The sequence below is a fragment of the Gadus macrocephalus genome, chromosome 17 (assembly GCF_031168955.1).
Source record: "Gadus macrocephalus chromosome 17, ASM3116895v1".
In the NCBI taxonomy this organism is placed as follows: domain Eukaryota; kingdom Metazoa; phylum Chordata; class Actinopteri; order Gadiformes; family Gadidae; genus Gadus; species Gadus macrocephalus.
Window position 1 is genome coordinate 996,957 of NC_082398.1, and position 19,272 is coordinate 1,016,228.

The 19,272-nt window shown below is 45.5% G+C and overlaps 2 long non-coding RNA genes and 2 other non-coding genes across 4 annotated transcripts; 3 read left to right on the forward strand and 1 right to left on the reverse strand.

The window, feature by feature from the left end:
- Nucleotides 1-6,744: 6,744 nt before the first annotated feature.
- trnat-agu (transfer RNA threonine (anticodon AGU)) lies at nucleotides 6,745-6,818 on the forward strand. Its single transcript has one exon. It is a non-coding gene; the product is annotated as a tRNA-Thr (tRNA).
- Nucleotides 6,819-7,152: 334 nt separating this feature from the next.
- Nucleotides 7,153-7,234, reverse strand: trnas-uga (transfer RNA serine (anticodon UGA)). Its single transcript has one exon. It is a non-coding gene; the product is annotated as a tRNA-Ser (tRNA).
- A 2,454-nt stretch (nucleotides 7,235-9,688) lies between these two features.
- Nucleotides 9,689-15,550, forward strand: LOC132445473 (uncharacterized). The gene is made up of 4 exons (XR_009522598.1): nucleotides 9,689-9,835; nucleotides 11,163-11,209; nucleotides 11,337-15,012; nucleotides 15,256-15,550. It is a non-coding gene; the product is annotated as an uncharacterized LOC132445473 (long non-coding RNA).
- Nucleotides 15,551-15,572: 22 nt separating this feature from the next.
- LOC132445474 (uncharacterized) lies at nucleotides 15,573-18,453 on the forward strand. The gene is made up of 3 exons (XR_009522599.1): nucleotides 15,573-15,832; nucleotides 17,075-17,195; nucleotides 17,381-18,453. It is a non-coding gene; the product is annotated as an uncharacterized LOC132445474 (long non-coding RNA).
- The last annotated feature ends 819 nt before the right edge of the window (nucleotides 18,454-19,272 follow it).

The window sequence follows — 19,272 nt, forward strand, 5'->3', positions numbered from 1 at the left end:
TGCCAGGACGTGTTTTTACAGACAATTGGTAAATATTGTTGAGAAATAAGAATGTCTTATCAGAGTGCAGTAATGGGATCATTTCCATCCGAGGAAATGATGCACACTGGCCCTGTTGATTTAAAATCATGTTCAGGATAATGTGGCCGGTGTGACAATACGTGTGATTGACCTGTATTCCTGCAGTTTCACGGAAGTTCTGGTGCTTCGACGACAGCAAAGAATTCAGTCACGTCCACATCACGATTCTAACAATTTAGTCATAAAAATACTGGAATGTGTTTGATTGGAATGCTTTAGTTTGAGTAGTAGCACTGTGACTATTTCAGCTTTGGGGTGCAAGCTTTTTTTAAATCGATACATCTTAATTTGTGCGTATGTGTGTGTGTGTGTGTGTGTGTGTGTGTGTGTGTGTGTGTGTGTGTGTGTGTGTGTGTGTGTGTGTGTGTGTGTGTGTGTGTGTGTGTGTGTGTGTGTGTGTGTATACTTAGTATAGAAATATACTTCTGTATGTAGATCTGAACTAGTTAGTGTGTGTGTGTGTGTGTGTGTGTGTGTGTGTGTGTGTGTGTGTGTGTGTGTGTGTGTGTGTGTGTGTGTGTGTGTGTGTGCGTGCGTGGGGGGGGGGGGGGGTAATGATCCTGCATTTATTATTTTTTTAACGACAACATTCCTGTTTTTTAAGCATTCTATCATAAAACGCCAGACTTTGTTTTAAGTTTTATTGACTATATTTGGTTGAGAAAAAAAGAATCGCTGTGTACTTTGAATGATGTTGTGAACAGTTGACCATTACTTCTAGCTTCAGTCAGGACGAACCGTTCGTAATCAGTCCCTCGCTGCTTGAGAGCATTCAGGATCACCCATAAAGGGGGTGTTTGTGTTTCAACGGGTGTTAACACAATCGCATCTTCCTGTGAAACAGCGTCACCATGGTTTCTCGGTCTAGTCTAGACGACCGGGGCCGGACGACACTGGCGATGACCTTACCCCTTTGGTCTTGGGTTGGCTAATGCCGGCCGGGCCGCGGCCGCGCGCGTGGCCGGGCGAGTGGCCGCGTGGCGAGCAGGAAGCGGGGCAGGAGCGGCGGCGTTGCGTTCGGAGAGTGATTAATTGGGTGAGGGCGGGAACACCGCCAGCCCCTGGCGCTCAGACTGGCGCACACGCACTCGTTCGCATGCACGCACACAGGCCAGACACATGCACATGCACAGGCATAAGCACAGTTACACGTACACGCGCGCGAACAGGCACACGCACTCAAACACACTGAGTCACTGTTTGCAAGTTCAGATTTCCAAACACGCACTTGTTTGCATGAACTAACGTGCACACACACACACTTGAGTCACTGTGCGTTCAGATTGGCACGCGCACACACGCGCACACACACACACACAGACACACACTTTGACCATCCTGCACGCTAATACCTGCATTGGACCCACACCCCTCTCACTCTGTCTCAGAGGTCCCGCCCACAGCGTGTGGCGATGACGTGCCTGCGCTCGTTGTTGCCCTGACAACAACAAAACCACACACATCAGATCAAACCTGATGAAAACGTCCTGGGACCAACCCCACCTCCATCCTAGAGTCAGCTGGCAGACAAAATAATGGTTTAATCGGTGTGTGTTAGTCAGGACGTGACTCAGAACAGCTCACCGATACACAGGGGAGAAGGAACCAGTGCTCCCAGTGTCCAGACTCTACCTCCACCAGCCCTCCCAGTGTCCAGACCCTACCTCCACCAGCCCTCCCAGTGTTCAGACCCTACCTCCACCAGCCCTCCCAGTGTTCAGACCCTACCTCCACCAAGCAGAACCTCACAGGAAGTGGCTCAAACATTCACTTCCTTTTCACCACAAACCTGGGTTAGAAAGGAAGAGAACATGGCCGACCAACAACACAGACACACCTTTGGGGGCCTATTTGTGCCCAGGTTCGGCCCAATTGCCTGACGATCCCTACAGTTCAGGTGTGCAGAAATAAGGACACAGGATCAGGGACATAGGAATGAGGACACAGGAATAAAGACATAGGAATAGATGGCGCATTGTCTCCTCGACGCAGTGCTGCGATACGTCGGCGGCGCCGCCATATTGGGGAGGCCAGGTTCCACCTCCCCGGACCTGTGTTTGATACGGCAGGCCATGACCTCTCCAATATGGCCGCGTTGACGTGCGACCCAACGGCCCGTGCGGCGCTCTGTCTGTAGGCTACGGTGCGGAGAGTCTGCAGGCGTCTGCTGTTGTTGTTGACGAGAGGAATAGACTCCTTATCAGAGGAGCGGAGGGGAAACGTGCGCGTCGTCACTTCCTGCCGGTCCGGGGCCGATGAGCCATGACTTTTTTTTTTCTCGTCGTGGACATCCCCCTCAAGGAAGGGATCAGTGAATGCAATTGTTTTCGAGGCACGTATTTGTAGTGCTTTAATCTCTGTGTAACTGTCGCACACTTCCTGCCGTGACACACGAGCCACTCGTCTGGGATTGGAAAGGTAAATGGCGAGGCCTGCGCCCGAGGCAGGGGGGCGGGGCTAGCTGGTCGGTTTGTGGCCCAAGCCTTCGTGTGAGTAGCAGTAGCTTCAGTCTTGTTGTTAGGCTGAATTGTCTTCATTATCTCTGCATCTGGATTGCTCCGATTCTTTCTCAAAACACCTCAGTCATACCTGTGTGTGCGTGACTCACTGCCTCTCCAGACACACACACGGAACCCCACCGTAGCTACACAGAGTCACTGTGTGTGTGTGTGTGTGTGTGTGTGTTCTAAAATATACATCATATCAATCATGGTCTTACTAAATGCAATAATCTGTCATCATGATATCATGTAAACTTTTCATGGAAAAAAACAGGAGGCAACTAAATGTTAAGAAACATGGCTGCTGACAAGATAGTGCATGTCTCTCTCTCTCTCTCTCTCCCTCCTCTCTCTCTGACACACACGCACACACAACCACCATTTACCCTGTCAATTCCACTTTTCATTCCAATGTCAGACACAACATAACATTGGGTCAATAAAAAAGTTGTACAAGTGTGAAATCATAGGAGGTAGGATTAACATTGGGTTAGGGTTAGGGTTAGAGAGAGAGAGAGAGAGAGAGAGAGAGGGAGAGAGAGAGAGAGAGAGAGAGAGAGAGGGTGAGAGAGAGAGAGAGAGAGAGAGAGAGAGAGAGAGAGAGAGAGAGAGAGAGAGAGAGTGACGGCCAAACTGTCACCCTTCTAATAAACTCACCACAGAGTCTGTTTACACACTTTTTGAAAGTTGACTCTGCATCAGTCAGTCTGTCTGTCTGTCTGTCTGTCTGTCTGTCTGTCTGTCTGTCTGATGCATGTCACCGGGGCCGACTCCACCCTGGCCCATCTGGCTGTAAACCCGAGAGCATGTGACCACCATCTCACACCACCACCACGACCGGGATGGGTCTGCCGCTGCCGCCGTCCTCCTACGGAAAAACACTGCGTCTCCCGGGAGAGAGAGACCCCTTGGTGCCCCCCCTGCCTCCACTGTCGTCATCTTCCCCAACGGGATCCCACGGGGGGAGGGAGGGGGGGACGGGGGCGGGGGGGTCTGCCCTCCGAGGGTTTTCCCGCCACCGCTCTGTTTGCAATTAGCATGTTAGCGGTGGTGTTTGTTGTCCTGGGAAGCCCCGCCCATTCTTCCAGCAAATTGAGTCCGCCCTGCACAAGGGTCTGGAGAAGAGCGATACACTTCTTTCTGCTTCCGATACGTTTTTGCGGGAGCCAATCGCCAAGCTGGCTTTTCCCCCTGCCGCGCTATTGGCTGGTTTAATACAATGACGACAGGGAAGCGATGGCAAGCAGCCAATCGCGTACAGAGTCAGTTGAACTAGGCCCGGTGATCACACCTCTTGTGCTGAAGAAAATGACGGCAGATTCCCCAGACCTACGTGCAATCTACGATTGGCTTGGTCGGGTAATAGCCAGGCTAGATGTTGGGATGATGTGTCCCTGTGTTTGTTGGGGGGGGGGTTAATGACAGTACAAGCAAGAGAAACAGAAAGGAACTGCACCATCTCTCTTTACTTCTGAAGAAAATAACATTGATATAATATGCATTGAATGTACTTCTTGAATATAGATCAGTTGTATTTTTCGATCCTTATTCAACCTCTAAGTAACATCTCTCATAGGTTGGAGTGCTTTTAGAGATAAGGCACTGGTGACCCTCACACTCCTCATCCAACACCCTTCTCCCTCTCTCCTCAACACCCCCACTCATCGGCCAATCAGCTCTTCCACGAGTTTGACCTGAAATAGCGCAATGCACCATATGTGGTCCAATCCCAGTCATGACCATTAGGTCGTAACTTTTCTGACTGGTCAAGAACAGTTAGTCGGCTTGTGGTCGGAAACAAATGATAACTGTCACTCTCAACTCCCACACGCTCTCCTCCTCCTCCACCTTCTCCACCTCCTCCTCCCTCTCCTCCACCTCCTCCTCCACCTCCTCCTCCACCTCCTCCTCCTCCACCTCCTCCTCCTCCTCCTCCTTCTCCTCCACCTCCTCCTCCTCCACCTCCTCCTCCTTCTCCTCCACCTTCTCCACCTCCTCCTCCCTCTCCTCCTCCTCCACCTTCTCCACCTCCTCCTCCTTCTCCTCCACCTCCTCCTCCTCCTCCTCCACCTTCTCCACCTCCTCCTCCACCTTCTCCACCTCCTCCTCCTTCTCCTCCACCTCCTCCTCCACCTCCTCCTTCTCCTCCACCTCCTCCTCCTCCACCATCTCCACCTCCTCCTTCAACTCCTCCACCTCCTCTAATAATACTCTCCTGCCATTTGTTTACAAACTCACACACACACACACACAGACACACACACACACACACACACACACACACACATACACACACATACACATACACAGTCTAATACACACGGGCAAACACACACGCGCACACACACAGAAACACATAGTAATCAAATAGCATGACGCACACACACGCACACAGACAAACACTAATGTATTAACACACACAGGCGCACAAACACTCACGCACACACACACACAAACACACAAACAAACACACATAGACAAACACATACACACAACTGAAAGAACATGGCATTTTTTAAAAGGTTCACTCAATCTATGTTTTTGTCGTTTTTTTCCAATCGAATTGGGTTCATGCCGAACTTCCCTGCTCAGGGTGAAGCTGTGGTGGTGGGACCGATGTCAAGTACCGCGACATCAGATAGGCCCGATGTTGCAGGACGGGCTGGCTCCACTCAGCCTGGTTACCTTATTCTGAGTCAAAGGAGCGTGCAGGCGGCTTGCGCAATGCATGCGCAGCGTTCTTTGCAATGCGGTCTTCCCGGCATCACACACTTATGCACGGCGCAAACACACACACGCACACACGCACACACGTACACAAGTACACACATTCTTTCCCGACATGCACTGTGTATCACTAGTCGTTGAAGATGCTGGAGTACATGGATCGGTTCATACTTGCGTTAACTTAAACTGATTCCAACTTTGAAGGACAACTACAACACCAAACCAAACACGTTAAAAGTGACATGTGTTAAGATATTAAACAGAGTCAACCCCCGTTCATCATTGATTTGCCAATGAAAATAAACAGCATAAATGTAATTTTTTGGGCTAGATATGGGTGGGGATAGGTAGAGGAACTACATGGACAGCAGTCCCCCTCATATCGTCGGCCAGGACAGTCAGGACAGCGCCAGATAAGCTCTGACTGGCCTCAGTAATAATAAATTCCAATGACAAAACGTTAGAAAATGTTTGTCATTCGAGGTGACTGATCTGATGCCCATGGAGAAGGGGAAGTTGTGGTTTTAAGGTCGGTAGGAAGGACTAAATCATGGAAAATGAAAGTCAGATGGAGAAAATGGTTAAATGAGTCAGTGTGTGTGTGTGTGTGTGTGTGTGTGTGTGTGTGTGTGTGTGTGTGTGTGTGTGTGTGTGTGTGTGTGTGTGTGTGTGTGTGTGTGTGTGTGTGTGTGTGTGTGTGTGTGTGTGTGTGTGTGCAACTGATAGTGTATTCCCCTGAAGCTGTGAAAGTAATCTGAAAGCTTTCTCCGGTTTGCCCCGGACTCGGACCGAGGCCATCTCCTCTTGCCCCGACGGAGTCGAACCGAGGCCATCTCCTCTTCCACAACCAACTCGAGGACCAGAACGGGACACAATCCTACCGCCAACCGTGCTGCGTGTTCATTGTCTTGCTTTGCGCAGACAGTAGGCCTACGATTTACATTGATTTATATCGATGTACCGAATGACCCGAATAATGGAGAGAATGAGGAATAAAGGAGCGAGAGAAGAGGACAACGGATCTTTTTCAGCGATATCTTCGGCAAAAAAAAAGTCAACAGTTTAGCTAAATGCAATTAATCCAACGAAAAAAGCGAACAATGTGAAAATAGTAAAGAAACGTAAAGCTTTTATTTATAAAATGTACTATTGAAGTATCACAGAATGTGCGGGAAATCTAGCCCAATCTGGCAACACCGTTAATCCTGTGTTATTACTGGTCCCGCATTGCCACCGTGTGGCGACCTACTGAAGGTGCAGTCCAGTGTCGTTTAGCAGATCGTGCGGCGATGCGAGCCACAGCCTCAGCCTTATTTTTTAGCCATACTATTTTCCCCAGTGGTATCGTAATAAATACCAATAAAAAATCAATTTTCTTGTTCGATTATATTCGTCTACAGAATTGATAAAATAAACAGATTCGAATGGTGTCACCGGCGACGTGGCTTAGATGGTTAAAGCGCCTGTCTAGTAAACAGGAGATCCTGGGTTCGAATCCCAGCGTTGCCTTTTGTGGATCGTGAGCGACCCAGAGTGAAAGTTTGGATACGTGCTTTATTAATAGGCTGTATGTGAGTCAATAAGATATAGGCCTACTCCAAAATGTCCAAATGAAGAACACAAACGTAAATGTAAATGTAAGAATTTGAGCCAATAGAATATTACATTACTTTGGACTGACTTATAAGTCACATGTGTCATCGATGCCTACCCTACACGTGTAAACACCCCGATTGCAGTGTATTTTCTTCACCAATCACTTGAAGTAATGTAATAAAATTCCTTATTGTCGAGAGACTGAACGATCCTTAAGACGTCACCTTTCAGGAAAAGTGCAATTCCACGCTGCGAGCAGGGTTCGAACCTGCGCGGGAAGATCCCATTGGATTTCAAGTCCAACGCCTTAACCACTCGGCCATCGCAGCTACATCCACAGTAGGCGTTACATTAATAAAAAATACTTAAAAAATAAAAAATCTATATTGATTAGTATAAATATTACAACCATGACCAACCATATTCATTTCATTAGGAATTGAATTTATTTTACATAAATCCAAACAAATTTTGCATTTATCATGAAAATCGATGCATAAACTCGAAACGGAAGACGGAGAATTAAGACGTTGGTGGCCATGTTTGACACCAGATTATTGTATTGAAAAGTCAGACTGGGAATGTCCTGGGATACTACAACTCATGGATGTAACCCAAATGTTGTATAATGCCACCTACCTCATGATATCCGCACTAACAGTCGATCTTTTTCCCAAAAATATCATATTTGCGGGGAGTTTGAATGAACACGGGGGTCAAGGGACAAGCATTAATCCGCTGTATTATCCGCCCTCCATCTCCTGCCTACCGGTCTCTGGCCTGTTGAACATTTATATTTCCCCTGAGCATAGAGGGTCATCACACCTGCCCAGCGGGAGTCTGGTTTCCCAGTCTTCGTCATTTCTACAGGTAAGGACATTAAAACCGCAATTAGGCAACAGCTGTAAATATCCTGGGCTGGCCTATAGGCCTACTACTGCATCACGGATCATTCAAGTAAAAATATATAAATAAGATGTAGGATATAGTGGGAAAATAGTAGGATATGCCCTGACAAAATGCATATGAGTATAGTAAAGCAGCGATTTCCCGTCACTTACCAATCCGGGTACTGTCCGTCGACCCAGAGATTCTCAGGATCTGATTGGCTCTGTTGCCCCACTGGTTAGGAGCTGTTCGGAACTGTTAGGACTTTGTTAGGAACTGTTAGGACTTTGTTAGGACTTTGTTAGGAACTGTTAGGACTTGGTTAGGAACTGTTAGGACTTTGTTAGGAACTGTTAGGACTTTGTTTTAGGAACTGTTCGGAACTGTTAGGACTTTGTTAGGAACTGTTAGGACTTTGTTAGGAACTGTTCGGAACTGTTAGGACTTTGTTAGGAACTGTTAGGACTTTGTTAGGAACTGTTAGGACTTTGACCGGACTTTGTTAGTAGGCCTACTTTGTTGGGACTTTGTTATGAGTTGTTAGGATTTCGTTAGGAACTGTTTGGCAGTCCATTCAGTGACAGGCTACATCCCCTTTCGGTGTTAGAGTAGGCCTAAGTAAAAAATACTTAAAAAGACATCTGTATTGATTATTATTAATATTACAACCATGACCAATCATATTCATTTCATTGGGTATTGAATTTATTTTATATTAATCCAAACGAACTTTGCCTTTATCATGAAAATCGACGCATAAACTGGAAACGGAAGACAGAGAAGTCGGTGGTCATGTTTGTTTTCGTGTAATATTTAAAAATACCTTTTCGGTCGTACCAGCGCGATAAAAAAGTTTTAAATGTAAGTAAATGGAGCATATCCCGCTTTGTTTTAACGGATTATTTTACTTTGCAAAGGCTCCGACCTAGTAGGCTACTCACAAACCCACAAATCTGGTAGAAGTCGTGGCGAAATATGGAAAGTTGTCAATGCCCTGATTTCGTCATTTTTGATCATAAGTAAAAGGCATCATTTTATAATAAATAGTTTTTGTAGGTCATTGTTACGGTTGTGTTAATATTGGAATTCACAGCACATCTGCTTCAGAAGAACTACCTTCAGTATGGAGATTCTCCAACAAAGTGGATCACCAACACGTCCTGAGATGTGTTATGTCATGCTGTGGAAGATAACAGTATATCAGTCAGAATTAACTTCCAAAGATTGCAATGAGAGTATACTGTTTGTACTCGACTACATCATAATTTTGCATTAACTTTACTCATTTCATTTTCGTATATTTTCCTTTATATATATTTGTATGTATCTAGTATACAATTTGAAATTTCGTTGAGTTAATTAAGTTGCATGTAATTATAACTATTATTTAAAGTGTCTGCTATCGTGGATAAATACGTTAGCTTAAGGCAGTGGCTGGATGCTGTTTTATTCGGGGCTATAGCCTCGGATGTTATTTAATCAGCCCCGAATATGATCTTTGGGAAAAAAAATAAAATAAAAATATTCATAACAGTTTTTAAGTAGCCTAGTCTAGATAGACATAGTCCTTCTGGCAAGAGAATAAACAACAACCTGTATACAAACTCAAGTGTATTAACCTTTCCTATCCCCAGTCAGATCTCTGCACGTGTGTGTGTGTGTGTGTGTGTGTGTGTGTGTGTGTGTGTGTGTGTGTGTGTGTGTGTGTGTGTGTGTGTGTGTGTGTGTGTGTGTGTGTGTGTGTGTGTGTGTGTGTGTGTGTGTGTACCACCCTTTTCCCCCAGAGGGCGCCAAGGGCCGCATTGGCACGGTCCCACTCAAGGCCAACGGGAGACACCTGTGTACCAAGCCAATCAGACCCAGGTGAGGGCTATATAAGAGAAGCTGAGACGTAGCCTAAAGGCAGGAGGTATGTGACCCATGTAGGAGCCGAGAGCTGACTGAGATTCCCTACCTAGACGGACCTTGGCCCCCGGACCCGGTCTAGAGAAGACCACAGGACTACACGGAAGGACCTCCTCATCTGGATACCGGGACAGCGGGTGAGATACGACCACAGCATCCCCAGTGGCTCACGGAGCCCAGACTCTTTTAGTTATAGTTTGCATTGACGGGTGATTCCCCTTTTTTCTGTTTTGTGGACTTGATAAACGTGCCTTGTTGGCAGTTTGAGCAGCAGAGACTCTTGTTCATTGATTGGAGGCGGGCTGATAGAACCGGGTTACCACAATGTGTAAGGTCTGCCTCACTTAGCTATTTAAAGCTATAATAAACCGCGTATTTTGTTTATTTAGATAAAGTATTATGAAAAAGTTTGCATGCACAATAAAGCATACACATACATTTGGCGTGCAGCATTTTCATTTTCACTCTGGGCTAAGCCCCGGATGTTTATGAAACGTAGAAATCCCCACCCAAATCTATTCTCTTGAGTAGAGGCAATAAAAATGTGATCTGCGTGGAAGAGAGACGGAAGGAGAAAAGGATTAGAGGGAAGAAGGAGAAGAGAGAAGGAGTAGTATTTAGTGACCACTGACCAGAACTGTATGGAGTGTGTGTGTGTGGGGGGGGGTGTATCTATATAGTTTGTATCTATATTAAGTTAATCTTTGGTGTGTGTGTGTGTGTCTATTTGGTGTGATTATCTTTATGGTGTGTATCTATATGGTGTATACCTATGGTGTGTGTGTATATATATATATATATATATATGGTTTGTATCTGTCGTTTGTGTGCATATGGGTTGTGTGAATCTATATGTGTGTATCTGTGGTGTGTGCGTGCATATGGTGCAAATCTATATGGTGTATGGTGTTTGTCTCTATGGTGTGTGTGTGTGTGTGTGGTGGTAGGCGATGACTCCAGTTTAACCAGTGAATGAGTCTCTCTGGTCTCTTTGATGAAAGCTTCCTTCTCTCTCACACACACACACACACACACACACACACACACACACACACACACACACACACACACACACACACACAGTGTAAGGTGAATTGAATGAAGACTTTTTTCGTTTGGAAGTATGAATCTAAATCAGACTCATCCCTTTAATTAAAATGAGGGAGGTCATTTAAGATCGAACACAGAGCTGAAATAGCCACAGGGCGCCGAACCTGCGTTGAGTTTTACTAATTAGCTCCCCTGCCGCAGCTCGCCTGCCAAGTGGTTTTCTTGATTAGTTAATTGGTTGCATCTGGTGCGTTTCACTTAAGAGGGAACCGGACAGTACGTTGGGGTCCTCCACTGTTTGGCAGTGTAGCGTCTCCCAAACGTATGTTGTTCTGTTCACAGAAACCAGAACGTGTGTGTACTGTTTTGTTGAGATCTGTTGTGACTTATTTAACATCTCTTCCTGTTTCACAGGTTAAAGACTTTTTGAAGTAAAGAGGAGCATCTCATCTGAACCTGATGTGAGTAGAATTGTGTGGGAAAGCACAACTGACGTGACTTGTATGTTGAATATAAATCACTAATGTGTGAAGGAAATCGGGGATTGTGGTGGTTTAACTCATTTGAAATTTGGACCTTCCTTCAAAGGTCTATCTGGGATATTTAACTGCAGTTCTGTGAGTATCCCAACTTAACCATGAAGATGAACTGCAAACTGTAAGTCATTAATTTCTCATTACTCTTGGGCACATTGATGTATTTTGGCTTCCTGGTGAGTTAACCTGTTACCTGAAGGTTGATCTGAGTAGTCAGGATGTTTTACTGGTTCATGGGTTACTTAGGTGTTTGGTTTATGTTGGTTTTAATGATTTGTTAAAATGGTTACAGGCTCCAAGTTATTGTTGTAAGCTGGAGTAATGGGTTGGGTTCTGATATCGTCAGTCTTCTTTCATTCTACTCTCCTGAGCTCTGCATCTTCATCACATGAGTGTTGATTTACTGATGAGAGTATGGTCTGAGTGAGCAGAGGTGCATACTGGGATACAGAGCTGTCTGAAGTCTACAGGTCTGTAGACACGCCCCCTCAGGGGAAACCGAGTGTTTGAGAAACTGTCGTGACGTCAGTTACATGGACTGGAATGTTCTTAAAGATGGAGACAGGGATTCAGAAGGAGAAACACCAGGGGGAGATGAGGGGGCTCCTCATCTCAACGACTAAAACACAACTTCAGTCTGACACCGAGAACCATGGAACACATTCAACAGTCCCCTCCAGGCATCGTGACTCCTCAGGAACAATTTCATTTCCAAGAAGGTCTTATTTGGGGCCATCCCCATATGGATCCTGCTCCTCAAGAGCCAACCCCCTCCACTGGGTGGTCTTCTGAACAGATGACCTCCTTCCTGTCCTCAGGCTGACTAAAGCTGCACCATTTGCATCTGTGAAGGCCCCTCATTCAGGAAACCACTGGACTACAAAGTCATGACTTCAGAAACGTTGGATCAACCTGGGACACATTTTGGAGACGCCAAGCATAATCCATCGCCAATGTGGGACACCACTGAAGAATGTTGTACTGTACATAATTCACGTCTCTGGAGACATTGGTTGTTCTGTTATGGGTGCCCTGGCAGGAGTGCTGGGGGGGGGGGGATGATGGAATGTTATTTGGCATGAGGTTTTTACCCTGCATGATTGTTTGGCCTTTTATGGCTCAGTGGTGTGTGTATGTGTGTGTGTTTGACATGAGATGGGAGATTTTTTTAGCATCGCTAGGGTTCTACTGTGTGTGTGTGTGTGTGTCTCCCACTCACACCTGGCATGGAGTTCTACGTGCCTGTCCTGGGTTCTATGTGTGTGTGTCCGGCTTGCTTTGACAGTGATAATGTTCATACGGGGGTCTGTGTGATTGGCTTGGGATATTGGAATGGTCAACTAAATCATACCTGATGGACGGCCACAAGTTTACTTAACCTCCTCCAGTAGACATGAAGAGCCCTGAGCGACGCTCCGGAGCGAGATCCAACACACTGGGCAGGAAGGAGAGTATCCAACTCAAGTGTAAAAGGATGCAAGCGGCGTGTTCAGATCAGTGACTTCAAACTAGGACTACACCAATCAGGATCAATGGAGGATGGACACCAAAAGGAATTCCACAAGGAGAGTCTGACGTTGGAAAGGGACCTAAATGGATTTTCAAGATGACCTTCAGACCTGTAATGAGACGGCTCTTCCTACCTGGCTGGATTGATGGAGAGCCCTGTGGATCTTGTCTTGCTCTCAGTTGCACGTCTTCTCAGGCTGAACTGTATTTGTTTCGGACAGGACTAGCTGAACGATTGGTTCCCTAAAATCAGAACAATCCGGGAACTCCAGCTAGTGCACTCTTCGAGCTGAAGTTGTGTTCTTCGGCTGAGGAGGTAAGGAAACCTTCACTGGGGCTTCAAGGTGTAAAGAGGAGACTGTTTCAAAGTGTTCCATGGTACTCTGATGAAGACCGTTGTTGTGTTCCACTGGCTGAGAGGAAGAACCCAAACATCTTCCTCGTGGCCTTTCTTCTCTGAGAATCCTGGCGCCATCTTGAAGGATATTCCAGCTCATGTAACTGATGTCACGACAGATTCTCAAACCCTTGGTTTCTCCTGAGGTGCGTGTCTATTGAACTGAAGACTTCAGACAGCACTGTATCCCAGCATGCATCTCTGCTCACTCAGACCACACCCCCATGAGTAGGATGCAACACTCTAGTGCTGGAGATGTAGAGTTTTATAAGTAACGAGGGAGCAGACTAAGGTGATTAGAACACAATGGAATGTCTGTAAATCTTTAAACCATGAAGATGGTTGGATAGTTCAGGAATAGGGCTTCTTTTTTCTATGGGCAGTCCTTTCACTCAGATGCCCACTTCTCACTGGAGCTGTACATGTGTTGGCTGGCTGGCATGATTTGCTGTTGGTGATGAGGCGGTCAGGGTGACGTTGCAGGGCTATGGTCGGCTCTCTGTGAGCTCAATGTTTAGATTTGCTCTGTATGTTTGTACCCTGAATAATCTAGATAATTGTCAAATGTAGACGCGGTTTTGTATTGAATGATTTTAGGTTTAAAGTTGTTGTGGGACGTACATGGTAGTTTGGTTCTTCGTTTGGTTTTGAGTGATATAACTTGTACACACTGGGTGCATATTAATGTAAAGGTACACTGAATAGAATTAATGACCAACAGCAACAAACAGATCTCCTCAAGGTAAGTCTGTTGGCTGTGTTTAATGAAGACCATCGCTGGACTTCAGGATCTTCCTCCGTTCAGCTCAAGGTGAGGCGCTGGTTCTGTTTTTTCTTTGGTTGGTTCCGGCCGGAATGTTCGGATTCCAGTCGGACGGTTTGTGCTTCCCGCCGTGGAAGGTTCTGAGTGCGGTCACTTGATTTAGTCCCAATGGTTAGCATAGAATGTTGTAGTCTTGACAACCATAAGAAACCACCTGGCAGTTAGTTGGACGGGAGTCCCCTGAGGGAATCTGGCGGAACGTTCTGGATTGTATTTGCGTAACCTCGAGCCGTTGCCAACGGAAAGAATTTTTTTGTCGGTTTCCATTTGGAATTGTTGCCCCTATCTTAAACAACTTAAGTTTGATATTAAATACATACTGACACGTACGTCGTACAATATGTTGATAATTTCCGATGGTTGCGCCGTACTTTTAACCACGATGACGTGACGGGACTCTCAATGCGTACAAAACAGCGTTCTACTTGCGGGCCCATTTTTGACATCAGTGAAGACTGAAAATCATTTCAAGGTAGAAGATAATTTGACATTTCTTCAACGGAACCCAGCACCTGAATATGGCTGAGTATATTTGATTTAATATCGATACTGCTTAGTGTTCTTTGTTACTTCAGCTTTTCCACGTTCTAAATATCGGCTGTCATTAATTGCCACAGAAGTTAAACCCTACCCAATGGAATGACGTTAAACAACGACTTTGGTGCAGAGTTACCAACTGGATAATATCAAAGCTAAAATAATGGCCGTCATTCCCACATGTTACAGTAGAAGATACTCTAGAACTGTACAAGGTTAAAAAGGAAACATGTAGTTTGTCCCAAGGTGTCTGCCTCCTCACCCATAGCCAGACCTCCACCTCCTCACCCAGAGCCAGACCTCCACCTCCTCAGCCAGAGCCAGACCTCCACCTCCTCAGCCAGAGCCAGACCTCCACCTCCTCAGCCAGAGCCAGACCTCCACCTCCTCAGCCAGAGCCAGACCTCCACCTCCTCACCCAGAGCCAGACCTCCACCTCCTGTCAGAAGTCCTCCAGAACAGGTCAGTGCTCTGCTGTGTGAGTAGAGTCTTCTCAGGTCAGTTCCAATGCATGGCCTGAACCACTTCTTTAAACTTGTGGACTGCTCGGTCTTCATTCCCAAAAACGGGATGCTCATGTCTGGTCTCAAGTCTTTTCTAGCCTTGAGTTATATAATAATAGTTAAATTAATTGTGTAACTCGGTTTCGGATGAGTCCATTAAGTTTATTGTTGGGCAAATGCTGATATAAACCTGCTGCTGTAGCTGAAAGGCGAGGCTGAGAGGCTGGGGACCGGAGGCTTGTGGTGCCAGGGTGGACCGGAGACTGAGGCTGGAGACCAGGGGCCTGCAGCACCGGACCAGAGGGTAACCATCCTCAAGCTCATCTGAAACACTAAAATCCACGGTAGTTTAGGTCTGGTTTTGATCATCTTATGACTTTAAATCTGTGCCAAGCTGTGATTTGAGTTAATTCATACGGGGGTTATGCAAGAGTCATATGAGCCATTAATGTTACTAGTGCTGCTACGACCGTAGTGGATGAATTGCTGAACGCGACAATCTGTGTTTTCTTACTAGAACGTGTTTCTGGAGTGGAGGCGAGCTGGTAGGGGAGCCATGAATCTGGAGGATGACATCACTCTAGCAACAAGGATTGTAAGTTTGTATTAACCAAACAAACTGGAAATAAAGGGCTTAAAAATAAGACAAACTACATGTTTGTTACCACACTTTAGGGCCAGACTCGCCTGTTTGTTCCAGACCAGGACTCTGGCTGAGGAGAGCTGATGGAGGAGCCAAGACTCTGGAGGACGACATCACTCCACCAACCAGGATCCTCGTAAGTTTGCCTAAAATAAACAGAGTGGACTTGTTGTAATGCAAGATTAGTTTGTCCAGTACAAGTTACAGCATACTATTACTGCTAACTACAGCTGCTACTTTGTTACGCGCCATTAGAGCCCAACTACTCCTGTGTTTGTGACACTACAGTAGACAAACTACTACTGTGTTTGTTACCTGATATTAGAGACAAACTACTACTGTGTTTGTTACCTGATATTAGAGACAAACTACTACTGTGTTTGTTACCTGATATTAGAGACAACCTACTCCTGTGTTTGTTACCTGATATTAGAGACAAACTACTACTGTGTTTGTTACCTTGCATTAGAGCTACTCCTGTGTTTGTTACCTTACATTAGAGACAAACTACTACTGTGTTTGTTACCTGATATTAGAGACAAACTACTACTGTGTTTGTTACCTTTCATTAGAGCCCAACTACTACTGTGTTTGTTACCTGATATTAGAGCCCAACTACTCCTGTGTTTGTTACCTGATATTAGAGCCCAACTACTCCTGTGTTTGTTACCTTGCATTAGAGCTACTCCTGTGTTTGTTACCTGATATTAGAGCCCAACTACTCCTGTGTTTGTTACCTTACATAAGAGCCCAACTACTACTGTTTGTTACCTTACATTAGAGACAAACTACTCCTGTGTTTGTTACCTTACATAAGAGCCCAACTACTACTGTGTTTGTTACCTGATATTAGAGCCCAACTACTACTGTGTTTGTTACCTTACATTAGAGCCCAACTACTACTGTGTTTGTTACCTGATATTAGAGCCCAACTACTACTGTGTTTGTTACCTGATATTAGAGCCCAACTACTACTGTGTTTGTTACCTTACATTAGAGCCCAACTACTACTGTGTTTGTTACCTGATATTAGAGCCCAACTACTACTGTGTTTGTTACCTGATATTAGAGCCCAACTACTACTGTGTTTGTTACCTTACATTAGAGCCCAACTACTACTGTGTTTGTTACCTTACATTAGAGCCCAACTACTACTGTGTTTGTTACCTGATATTAGAGCCCAACTACTACTGTGTTTGTTACCTGATATTAGAGCCCAACTACTACTGTGTTTGTTACCTGATATTAGAGACAACCTACTCCTGTGTTTGTTACCTTACATTAGAGCCCAACTACTACTGTTTGTTACCTTACATTAGAGCCCAACTACTACTGTGTTTGTTACCTTTCATTAGAGACAAATTACGTTTATAACCAGACCAGGAATCTGGAGGACTGATGGAGAAGCCGTACATCTAGAAGGCAGATCCTGAGGACGACCAGGACTCTACCATTAAGGATTCCTCAAAGGTTTGCATTATCTGGACATGGTGGACTAGGTAGGGGGTTGGGGGTTCAACTCTCAAACCAATGGTGCCGGGTTCAAGTCCTCAGAATACAGTGATGCGTCCTTGAGCAAGGCGCCCTAAAGCCTGCCTGCTCCTTAATGACCTATCTTTGGTTCAGATAATGTTGCATCTTTTGAATATTGAACCTAATCAATGTCCTTGTTTGGTCCGGGCAGACACACCTGAGCTGAACCTCACCTGATCCTGTTTGGTCGGGGGTAGACACACCTGAGCTAAACCCGCCCTGATCCTGACATCCTGCAGGTCCTGTCTCCTCAGTTCATCTGAGCCTCGTCCTCCAGAAGACCTGCTGAGCTCAGCAGTCTGAGGCTGATGGATCAATGAACTCCAGTCGGAGTGAGCTTCTTGACCCCACATGTAACCGTGTGCTTCCACACGCCTTTCCCTCACGTCTGTCACTAACCTCACTACTTCACTTCTCTCTACTGCTTCCTCTTTTCTTCCTTCTCTGTGGTTCAAACCTTTACACTGGAGGCGCGCCTTCCTGCCCTCAGAGGGTTCAGCGTTAGGGTTGAGAGTCAGGGTTTAGAGTCAGGGACAGAGTTGGTCAGGGAGGACTGCTTTTACACAAACCTCTTCACTTGCTTTCGGAATGGTGGTGACATTTTGAAAAGATTCATTTGGGAAAAGGTTTTCCTCTGCTTTCCTTTACAAAATTGTATAAAACTTCTGTCAAGTGTTTTTGTTTATATATTAAAATCCCACATTGACTTCTACATGTTTGGTGCGGTTCATTTAATTATCCTTTAACTTGGTTAATGTCAAGCTAAACTCCTGCAATACATTTAATATACATGATTGTTATTCAGCAATGTTCACATAATCCATTTTGTAAAAATATGAAACCTCCATATTACTACTAAATTCAAGCCTATTCATGTATTTAACAATGTACATACTGCCCCGCAGGCCATTCTCTGCTACTACAACACGTTCAATCCACCAACCCGTCTCGCATCAATGTACTATAGCTACGTTGGTTCAAACGGAAAATGTAGTTTGGTGTGAGACTGTTGTCCAGCAAAGGGAGCCGTCATACACCTTAATTATACAGGAATGTCTGTGTATTTACATTTTAAAATGTTCATGGGCTGGTCTAGTTTTTCTGCAAATAACTCTGCCTCCAGCAACAGGATTGGTTGAAACATATTCAAAACCTCAAAACACATACAGAAGGTGACAAGCTTAAATTCAGTTGGTATTCTTGCCTGCAACACAGTCTGATCCACATTACTAAGGGCGGAGCTTAGCGACGGGTCAATCCCTTTAAATAAGACCATGCAAATGCTTTTAAAGCTTCCAAAGAAAATATGGGATTTTCTAAATAGGCAATTAATAGGGTGGCATGTTGTATCTTAAATATTGTATATAATACAGGGCTCCAGAGTGCGCCTAATTTGGGCGCACATGCGCCTAGAATTCGGGGTAGTGCGACCAAATATTTTATTTGGGCGCACCGGTGCGACTGAAAATCGATCTGGTATTATTATTATTTTATTTTTTTACAGAGAAGTCTATTCATAATATTGTAATAACCACGGAAGAGGCAGTGAATGAAGTATTGATTAGACAGCGATTTATTAGATGCCTAATAAACCGTTGGAACATGCAAGACCGGTAACAATAGCAACGCCGGTAAACGAACCCACAAAGCCCAATCCAGGGGGCTGTACTACGAAGCTCGATTAGAGGGTTAGCGAGGTATGTTGAGCTGAAAGCCTGGGTTAGCTGTACCATGAAAGTCGATCTCTTTAAGCGTAGCTGTATCACCATTGGTGACTTACGCTCGCAACCAAACCTGGTCGGGAGCAGCTTTTCAGCGAGTCTACCAGGAGATCGGCTACTTATATCGGCGTGCGCAGCCTCCTAGCCCCTCCTCCGATAATGGCGTCACAATTTGTGGGTGTTCCCATGGACCTCGGCGCACTTATCGTACAGGCGTCTCTCCGGAGACAGAGGGTTTTTGGGGACAGAACTGATCCCTTGGCATTGTCTGATGATATTCTTTATGAGAGATACAGATTCAGCATTTATTTAAGGCATTTAT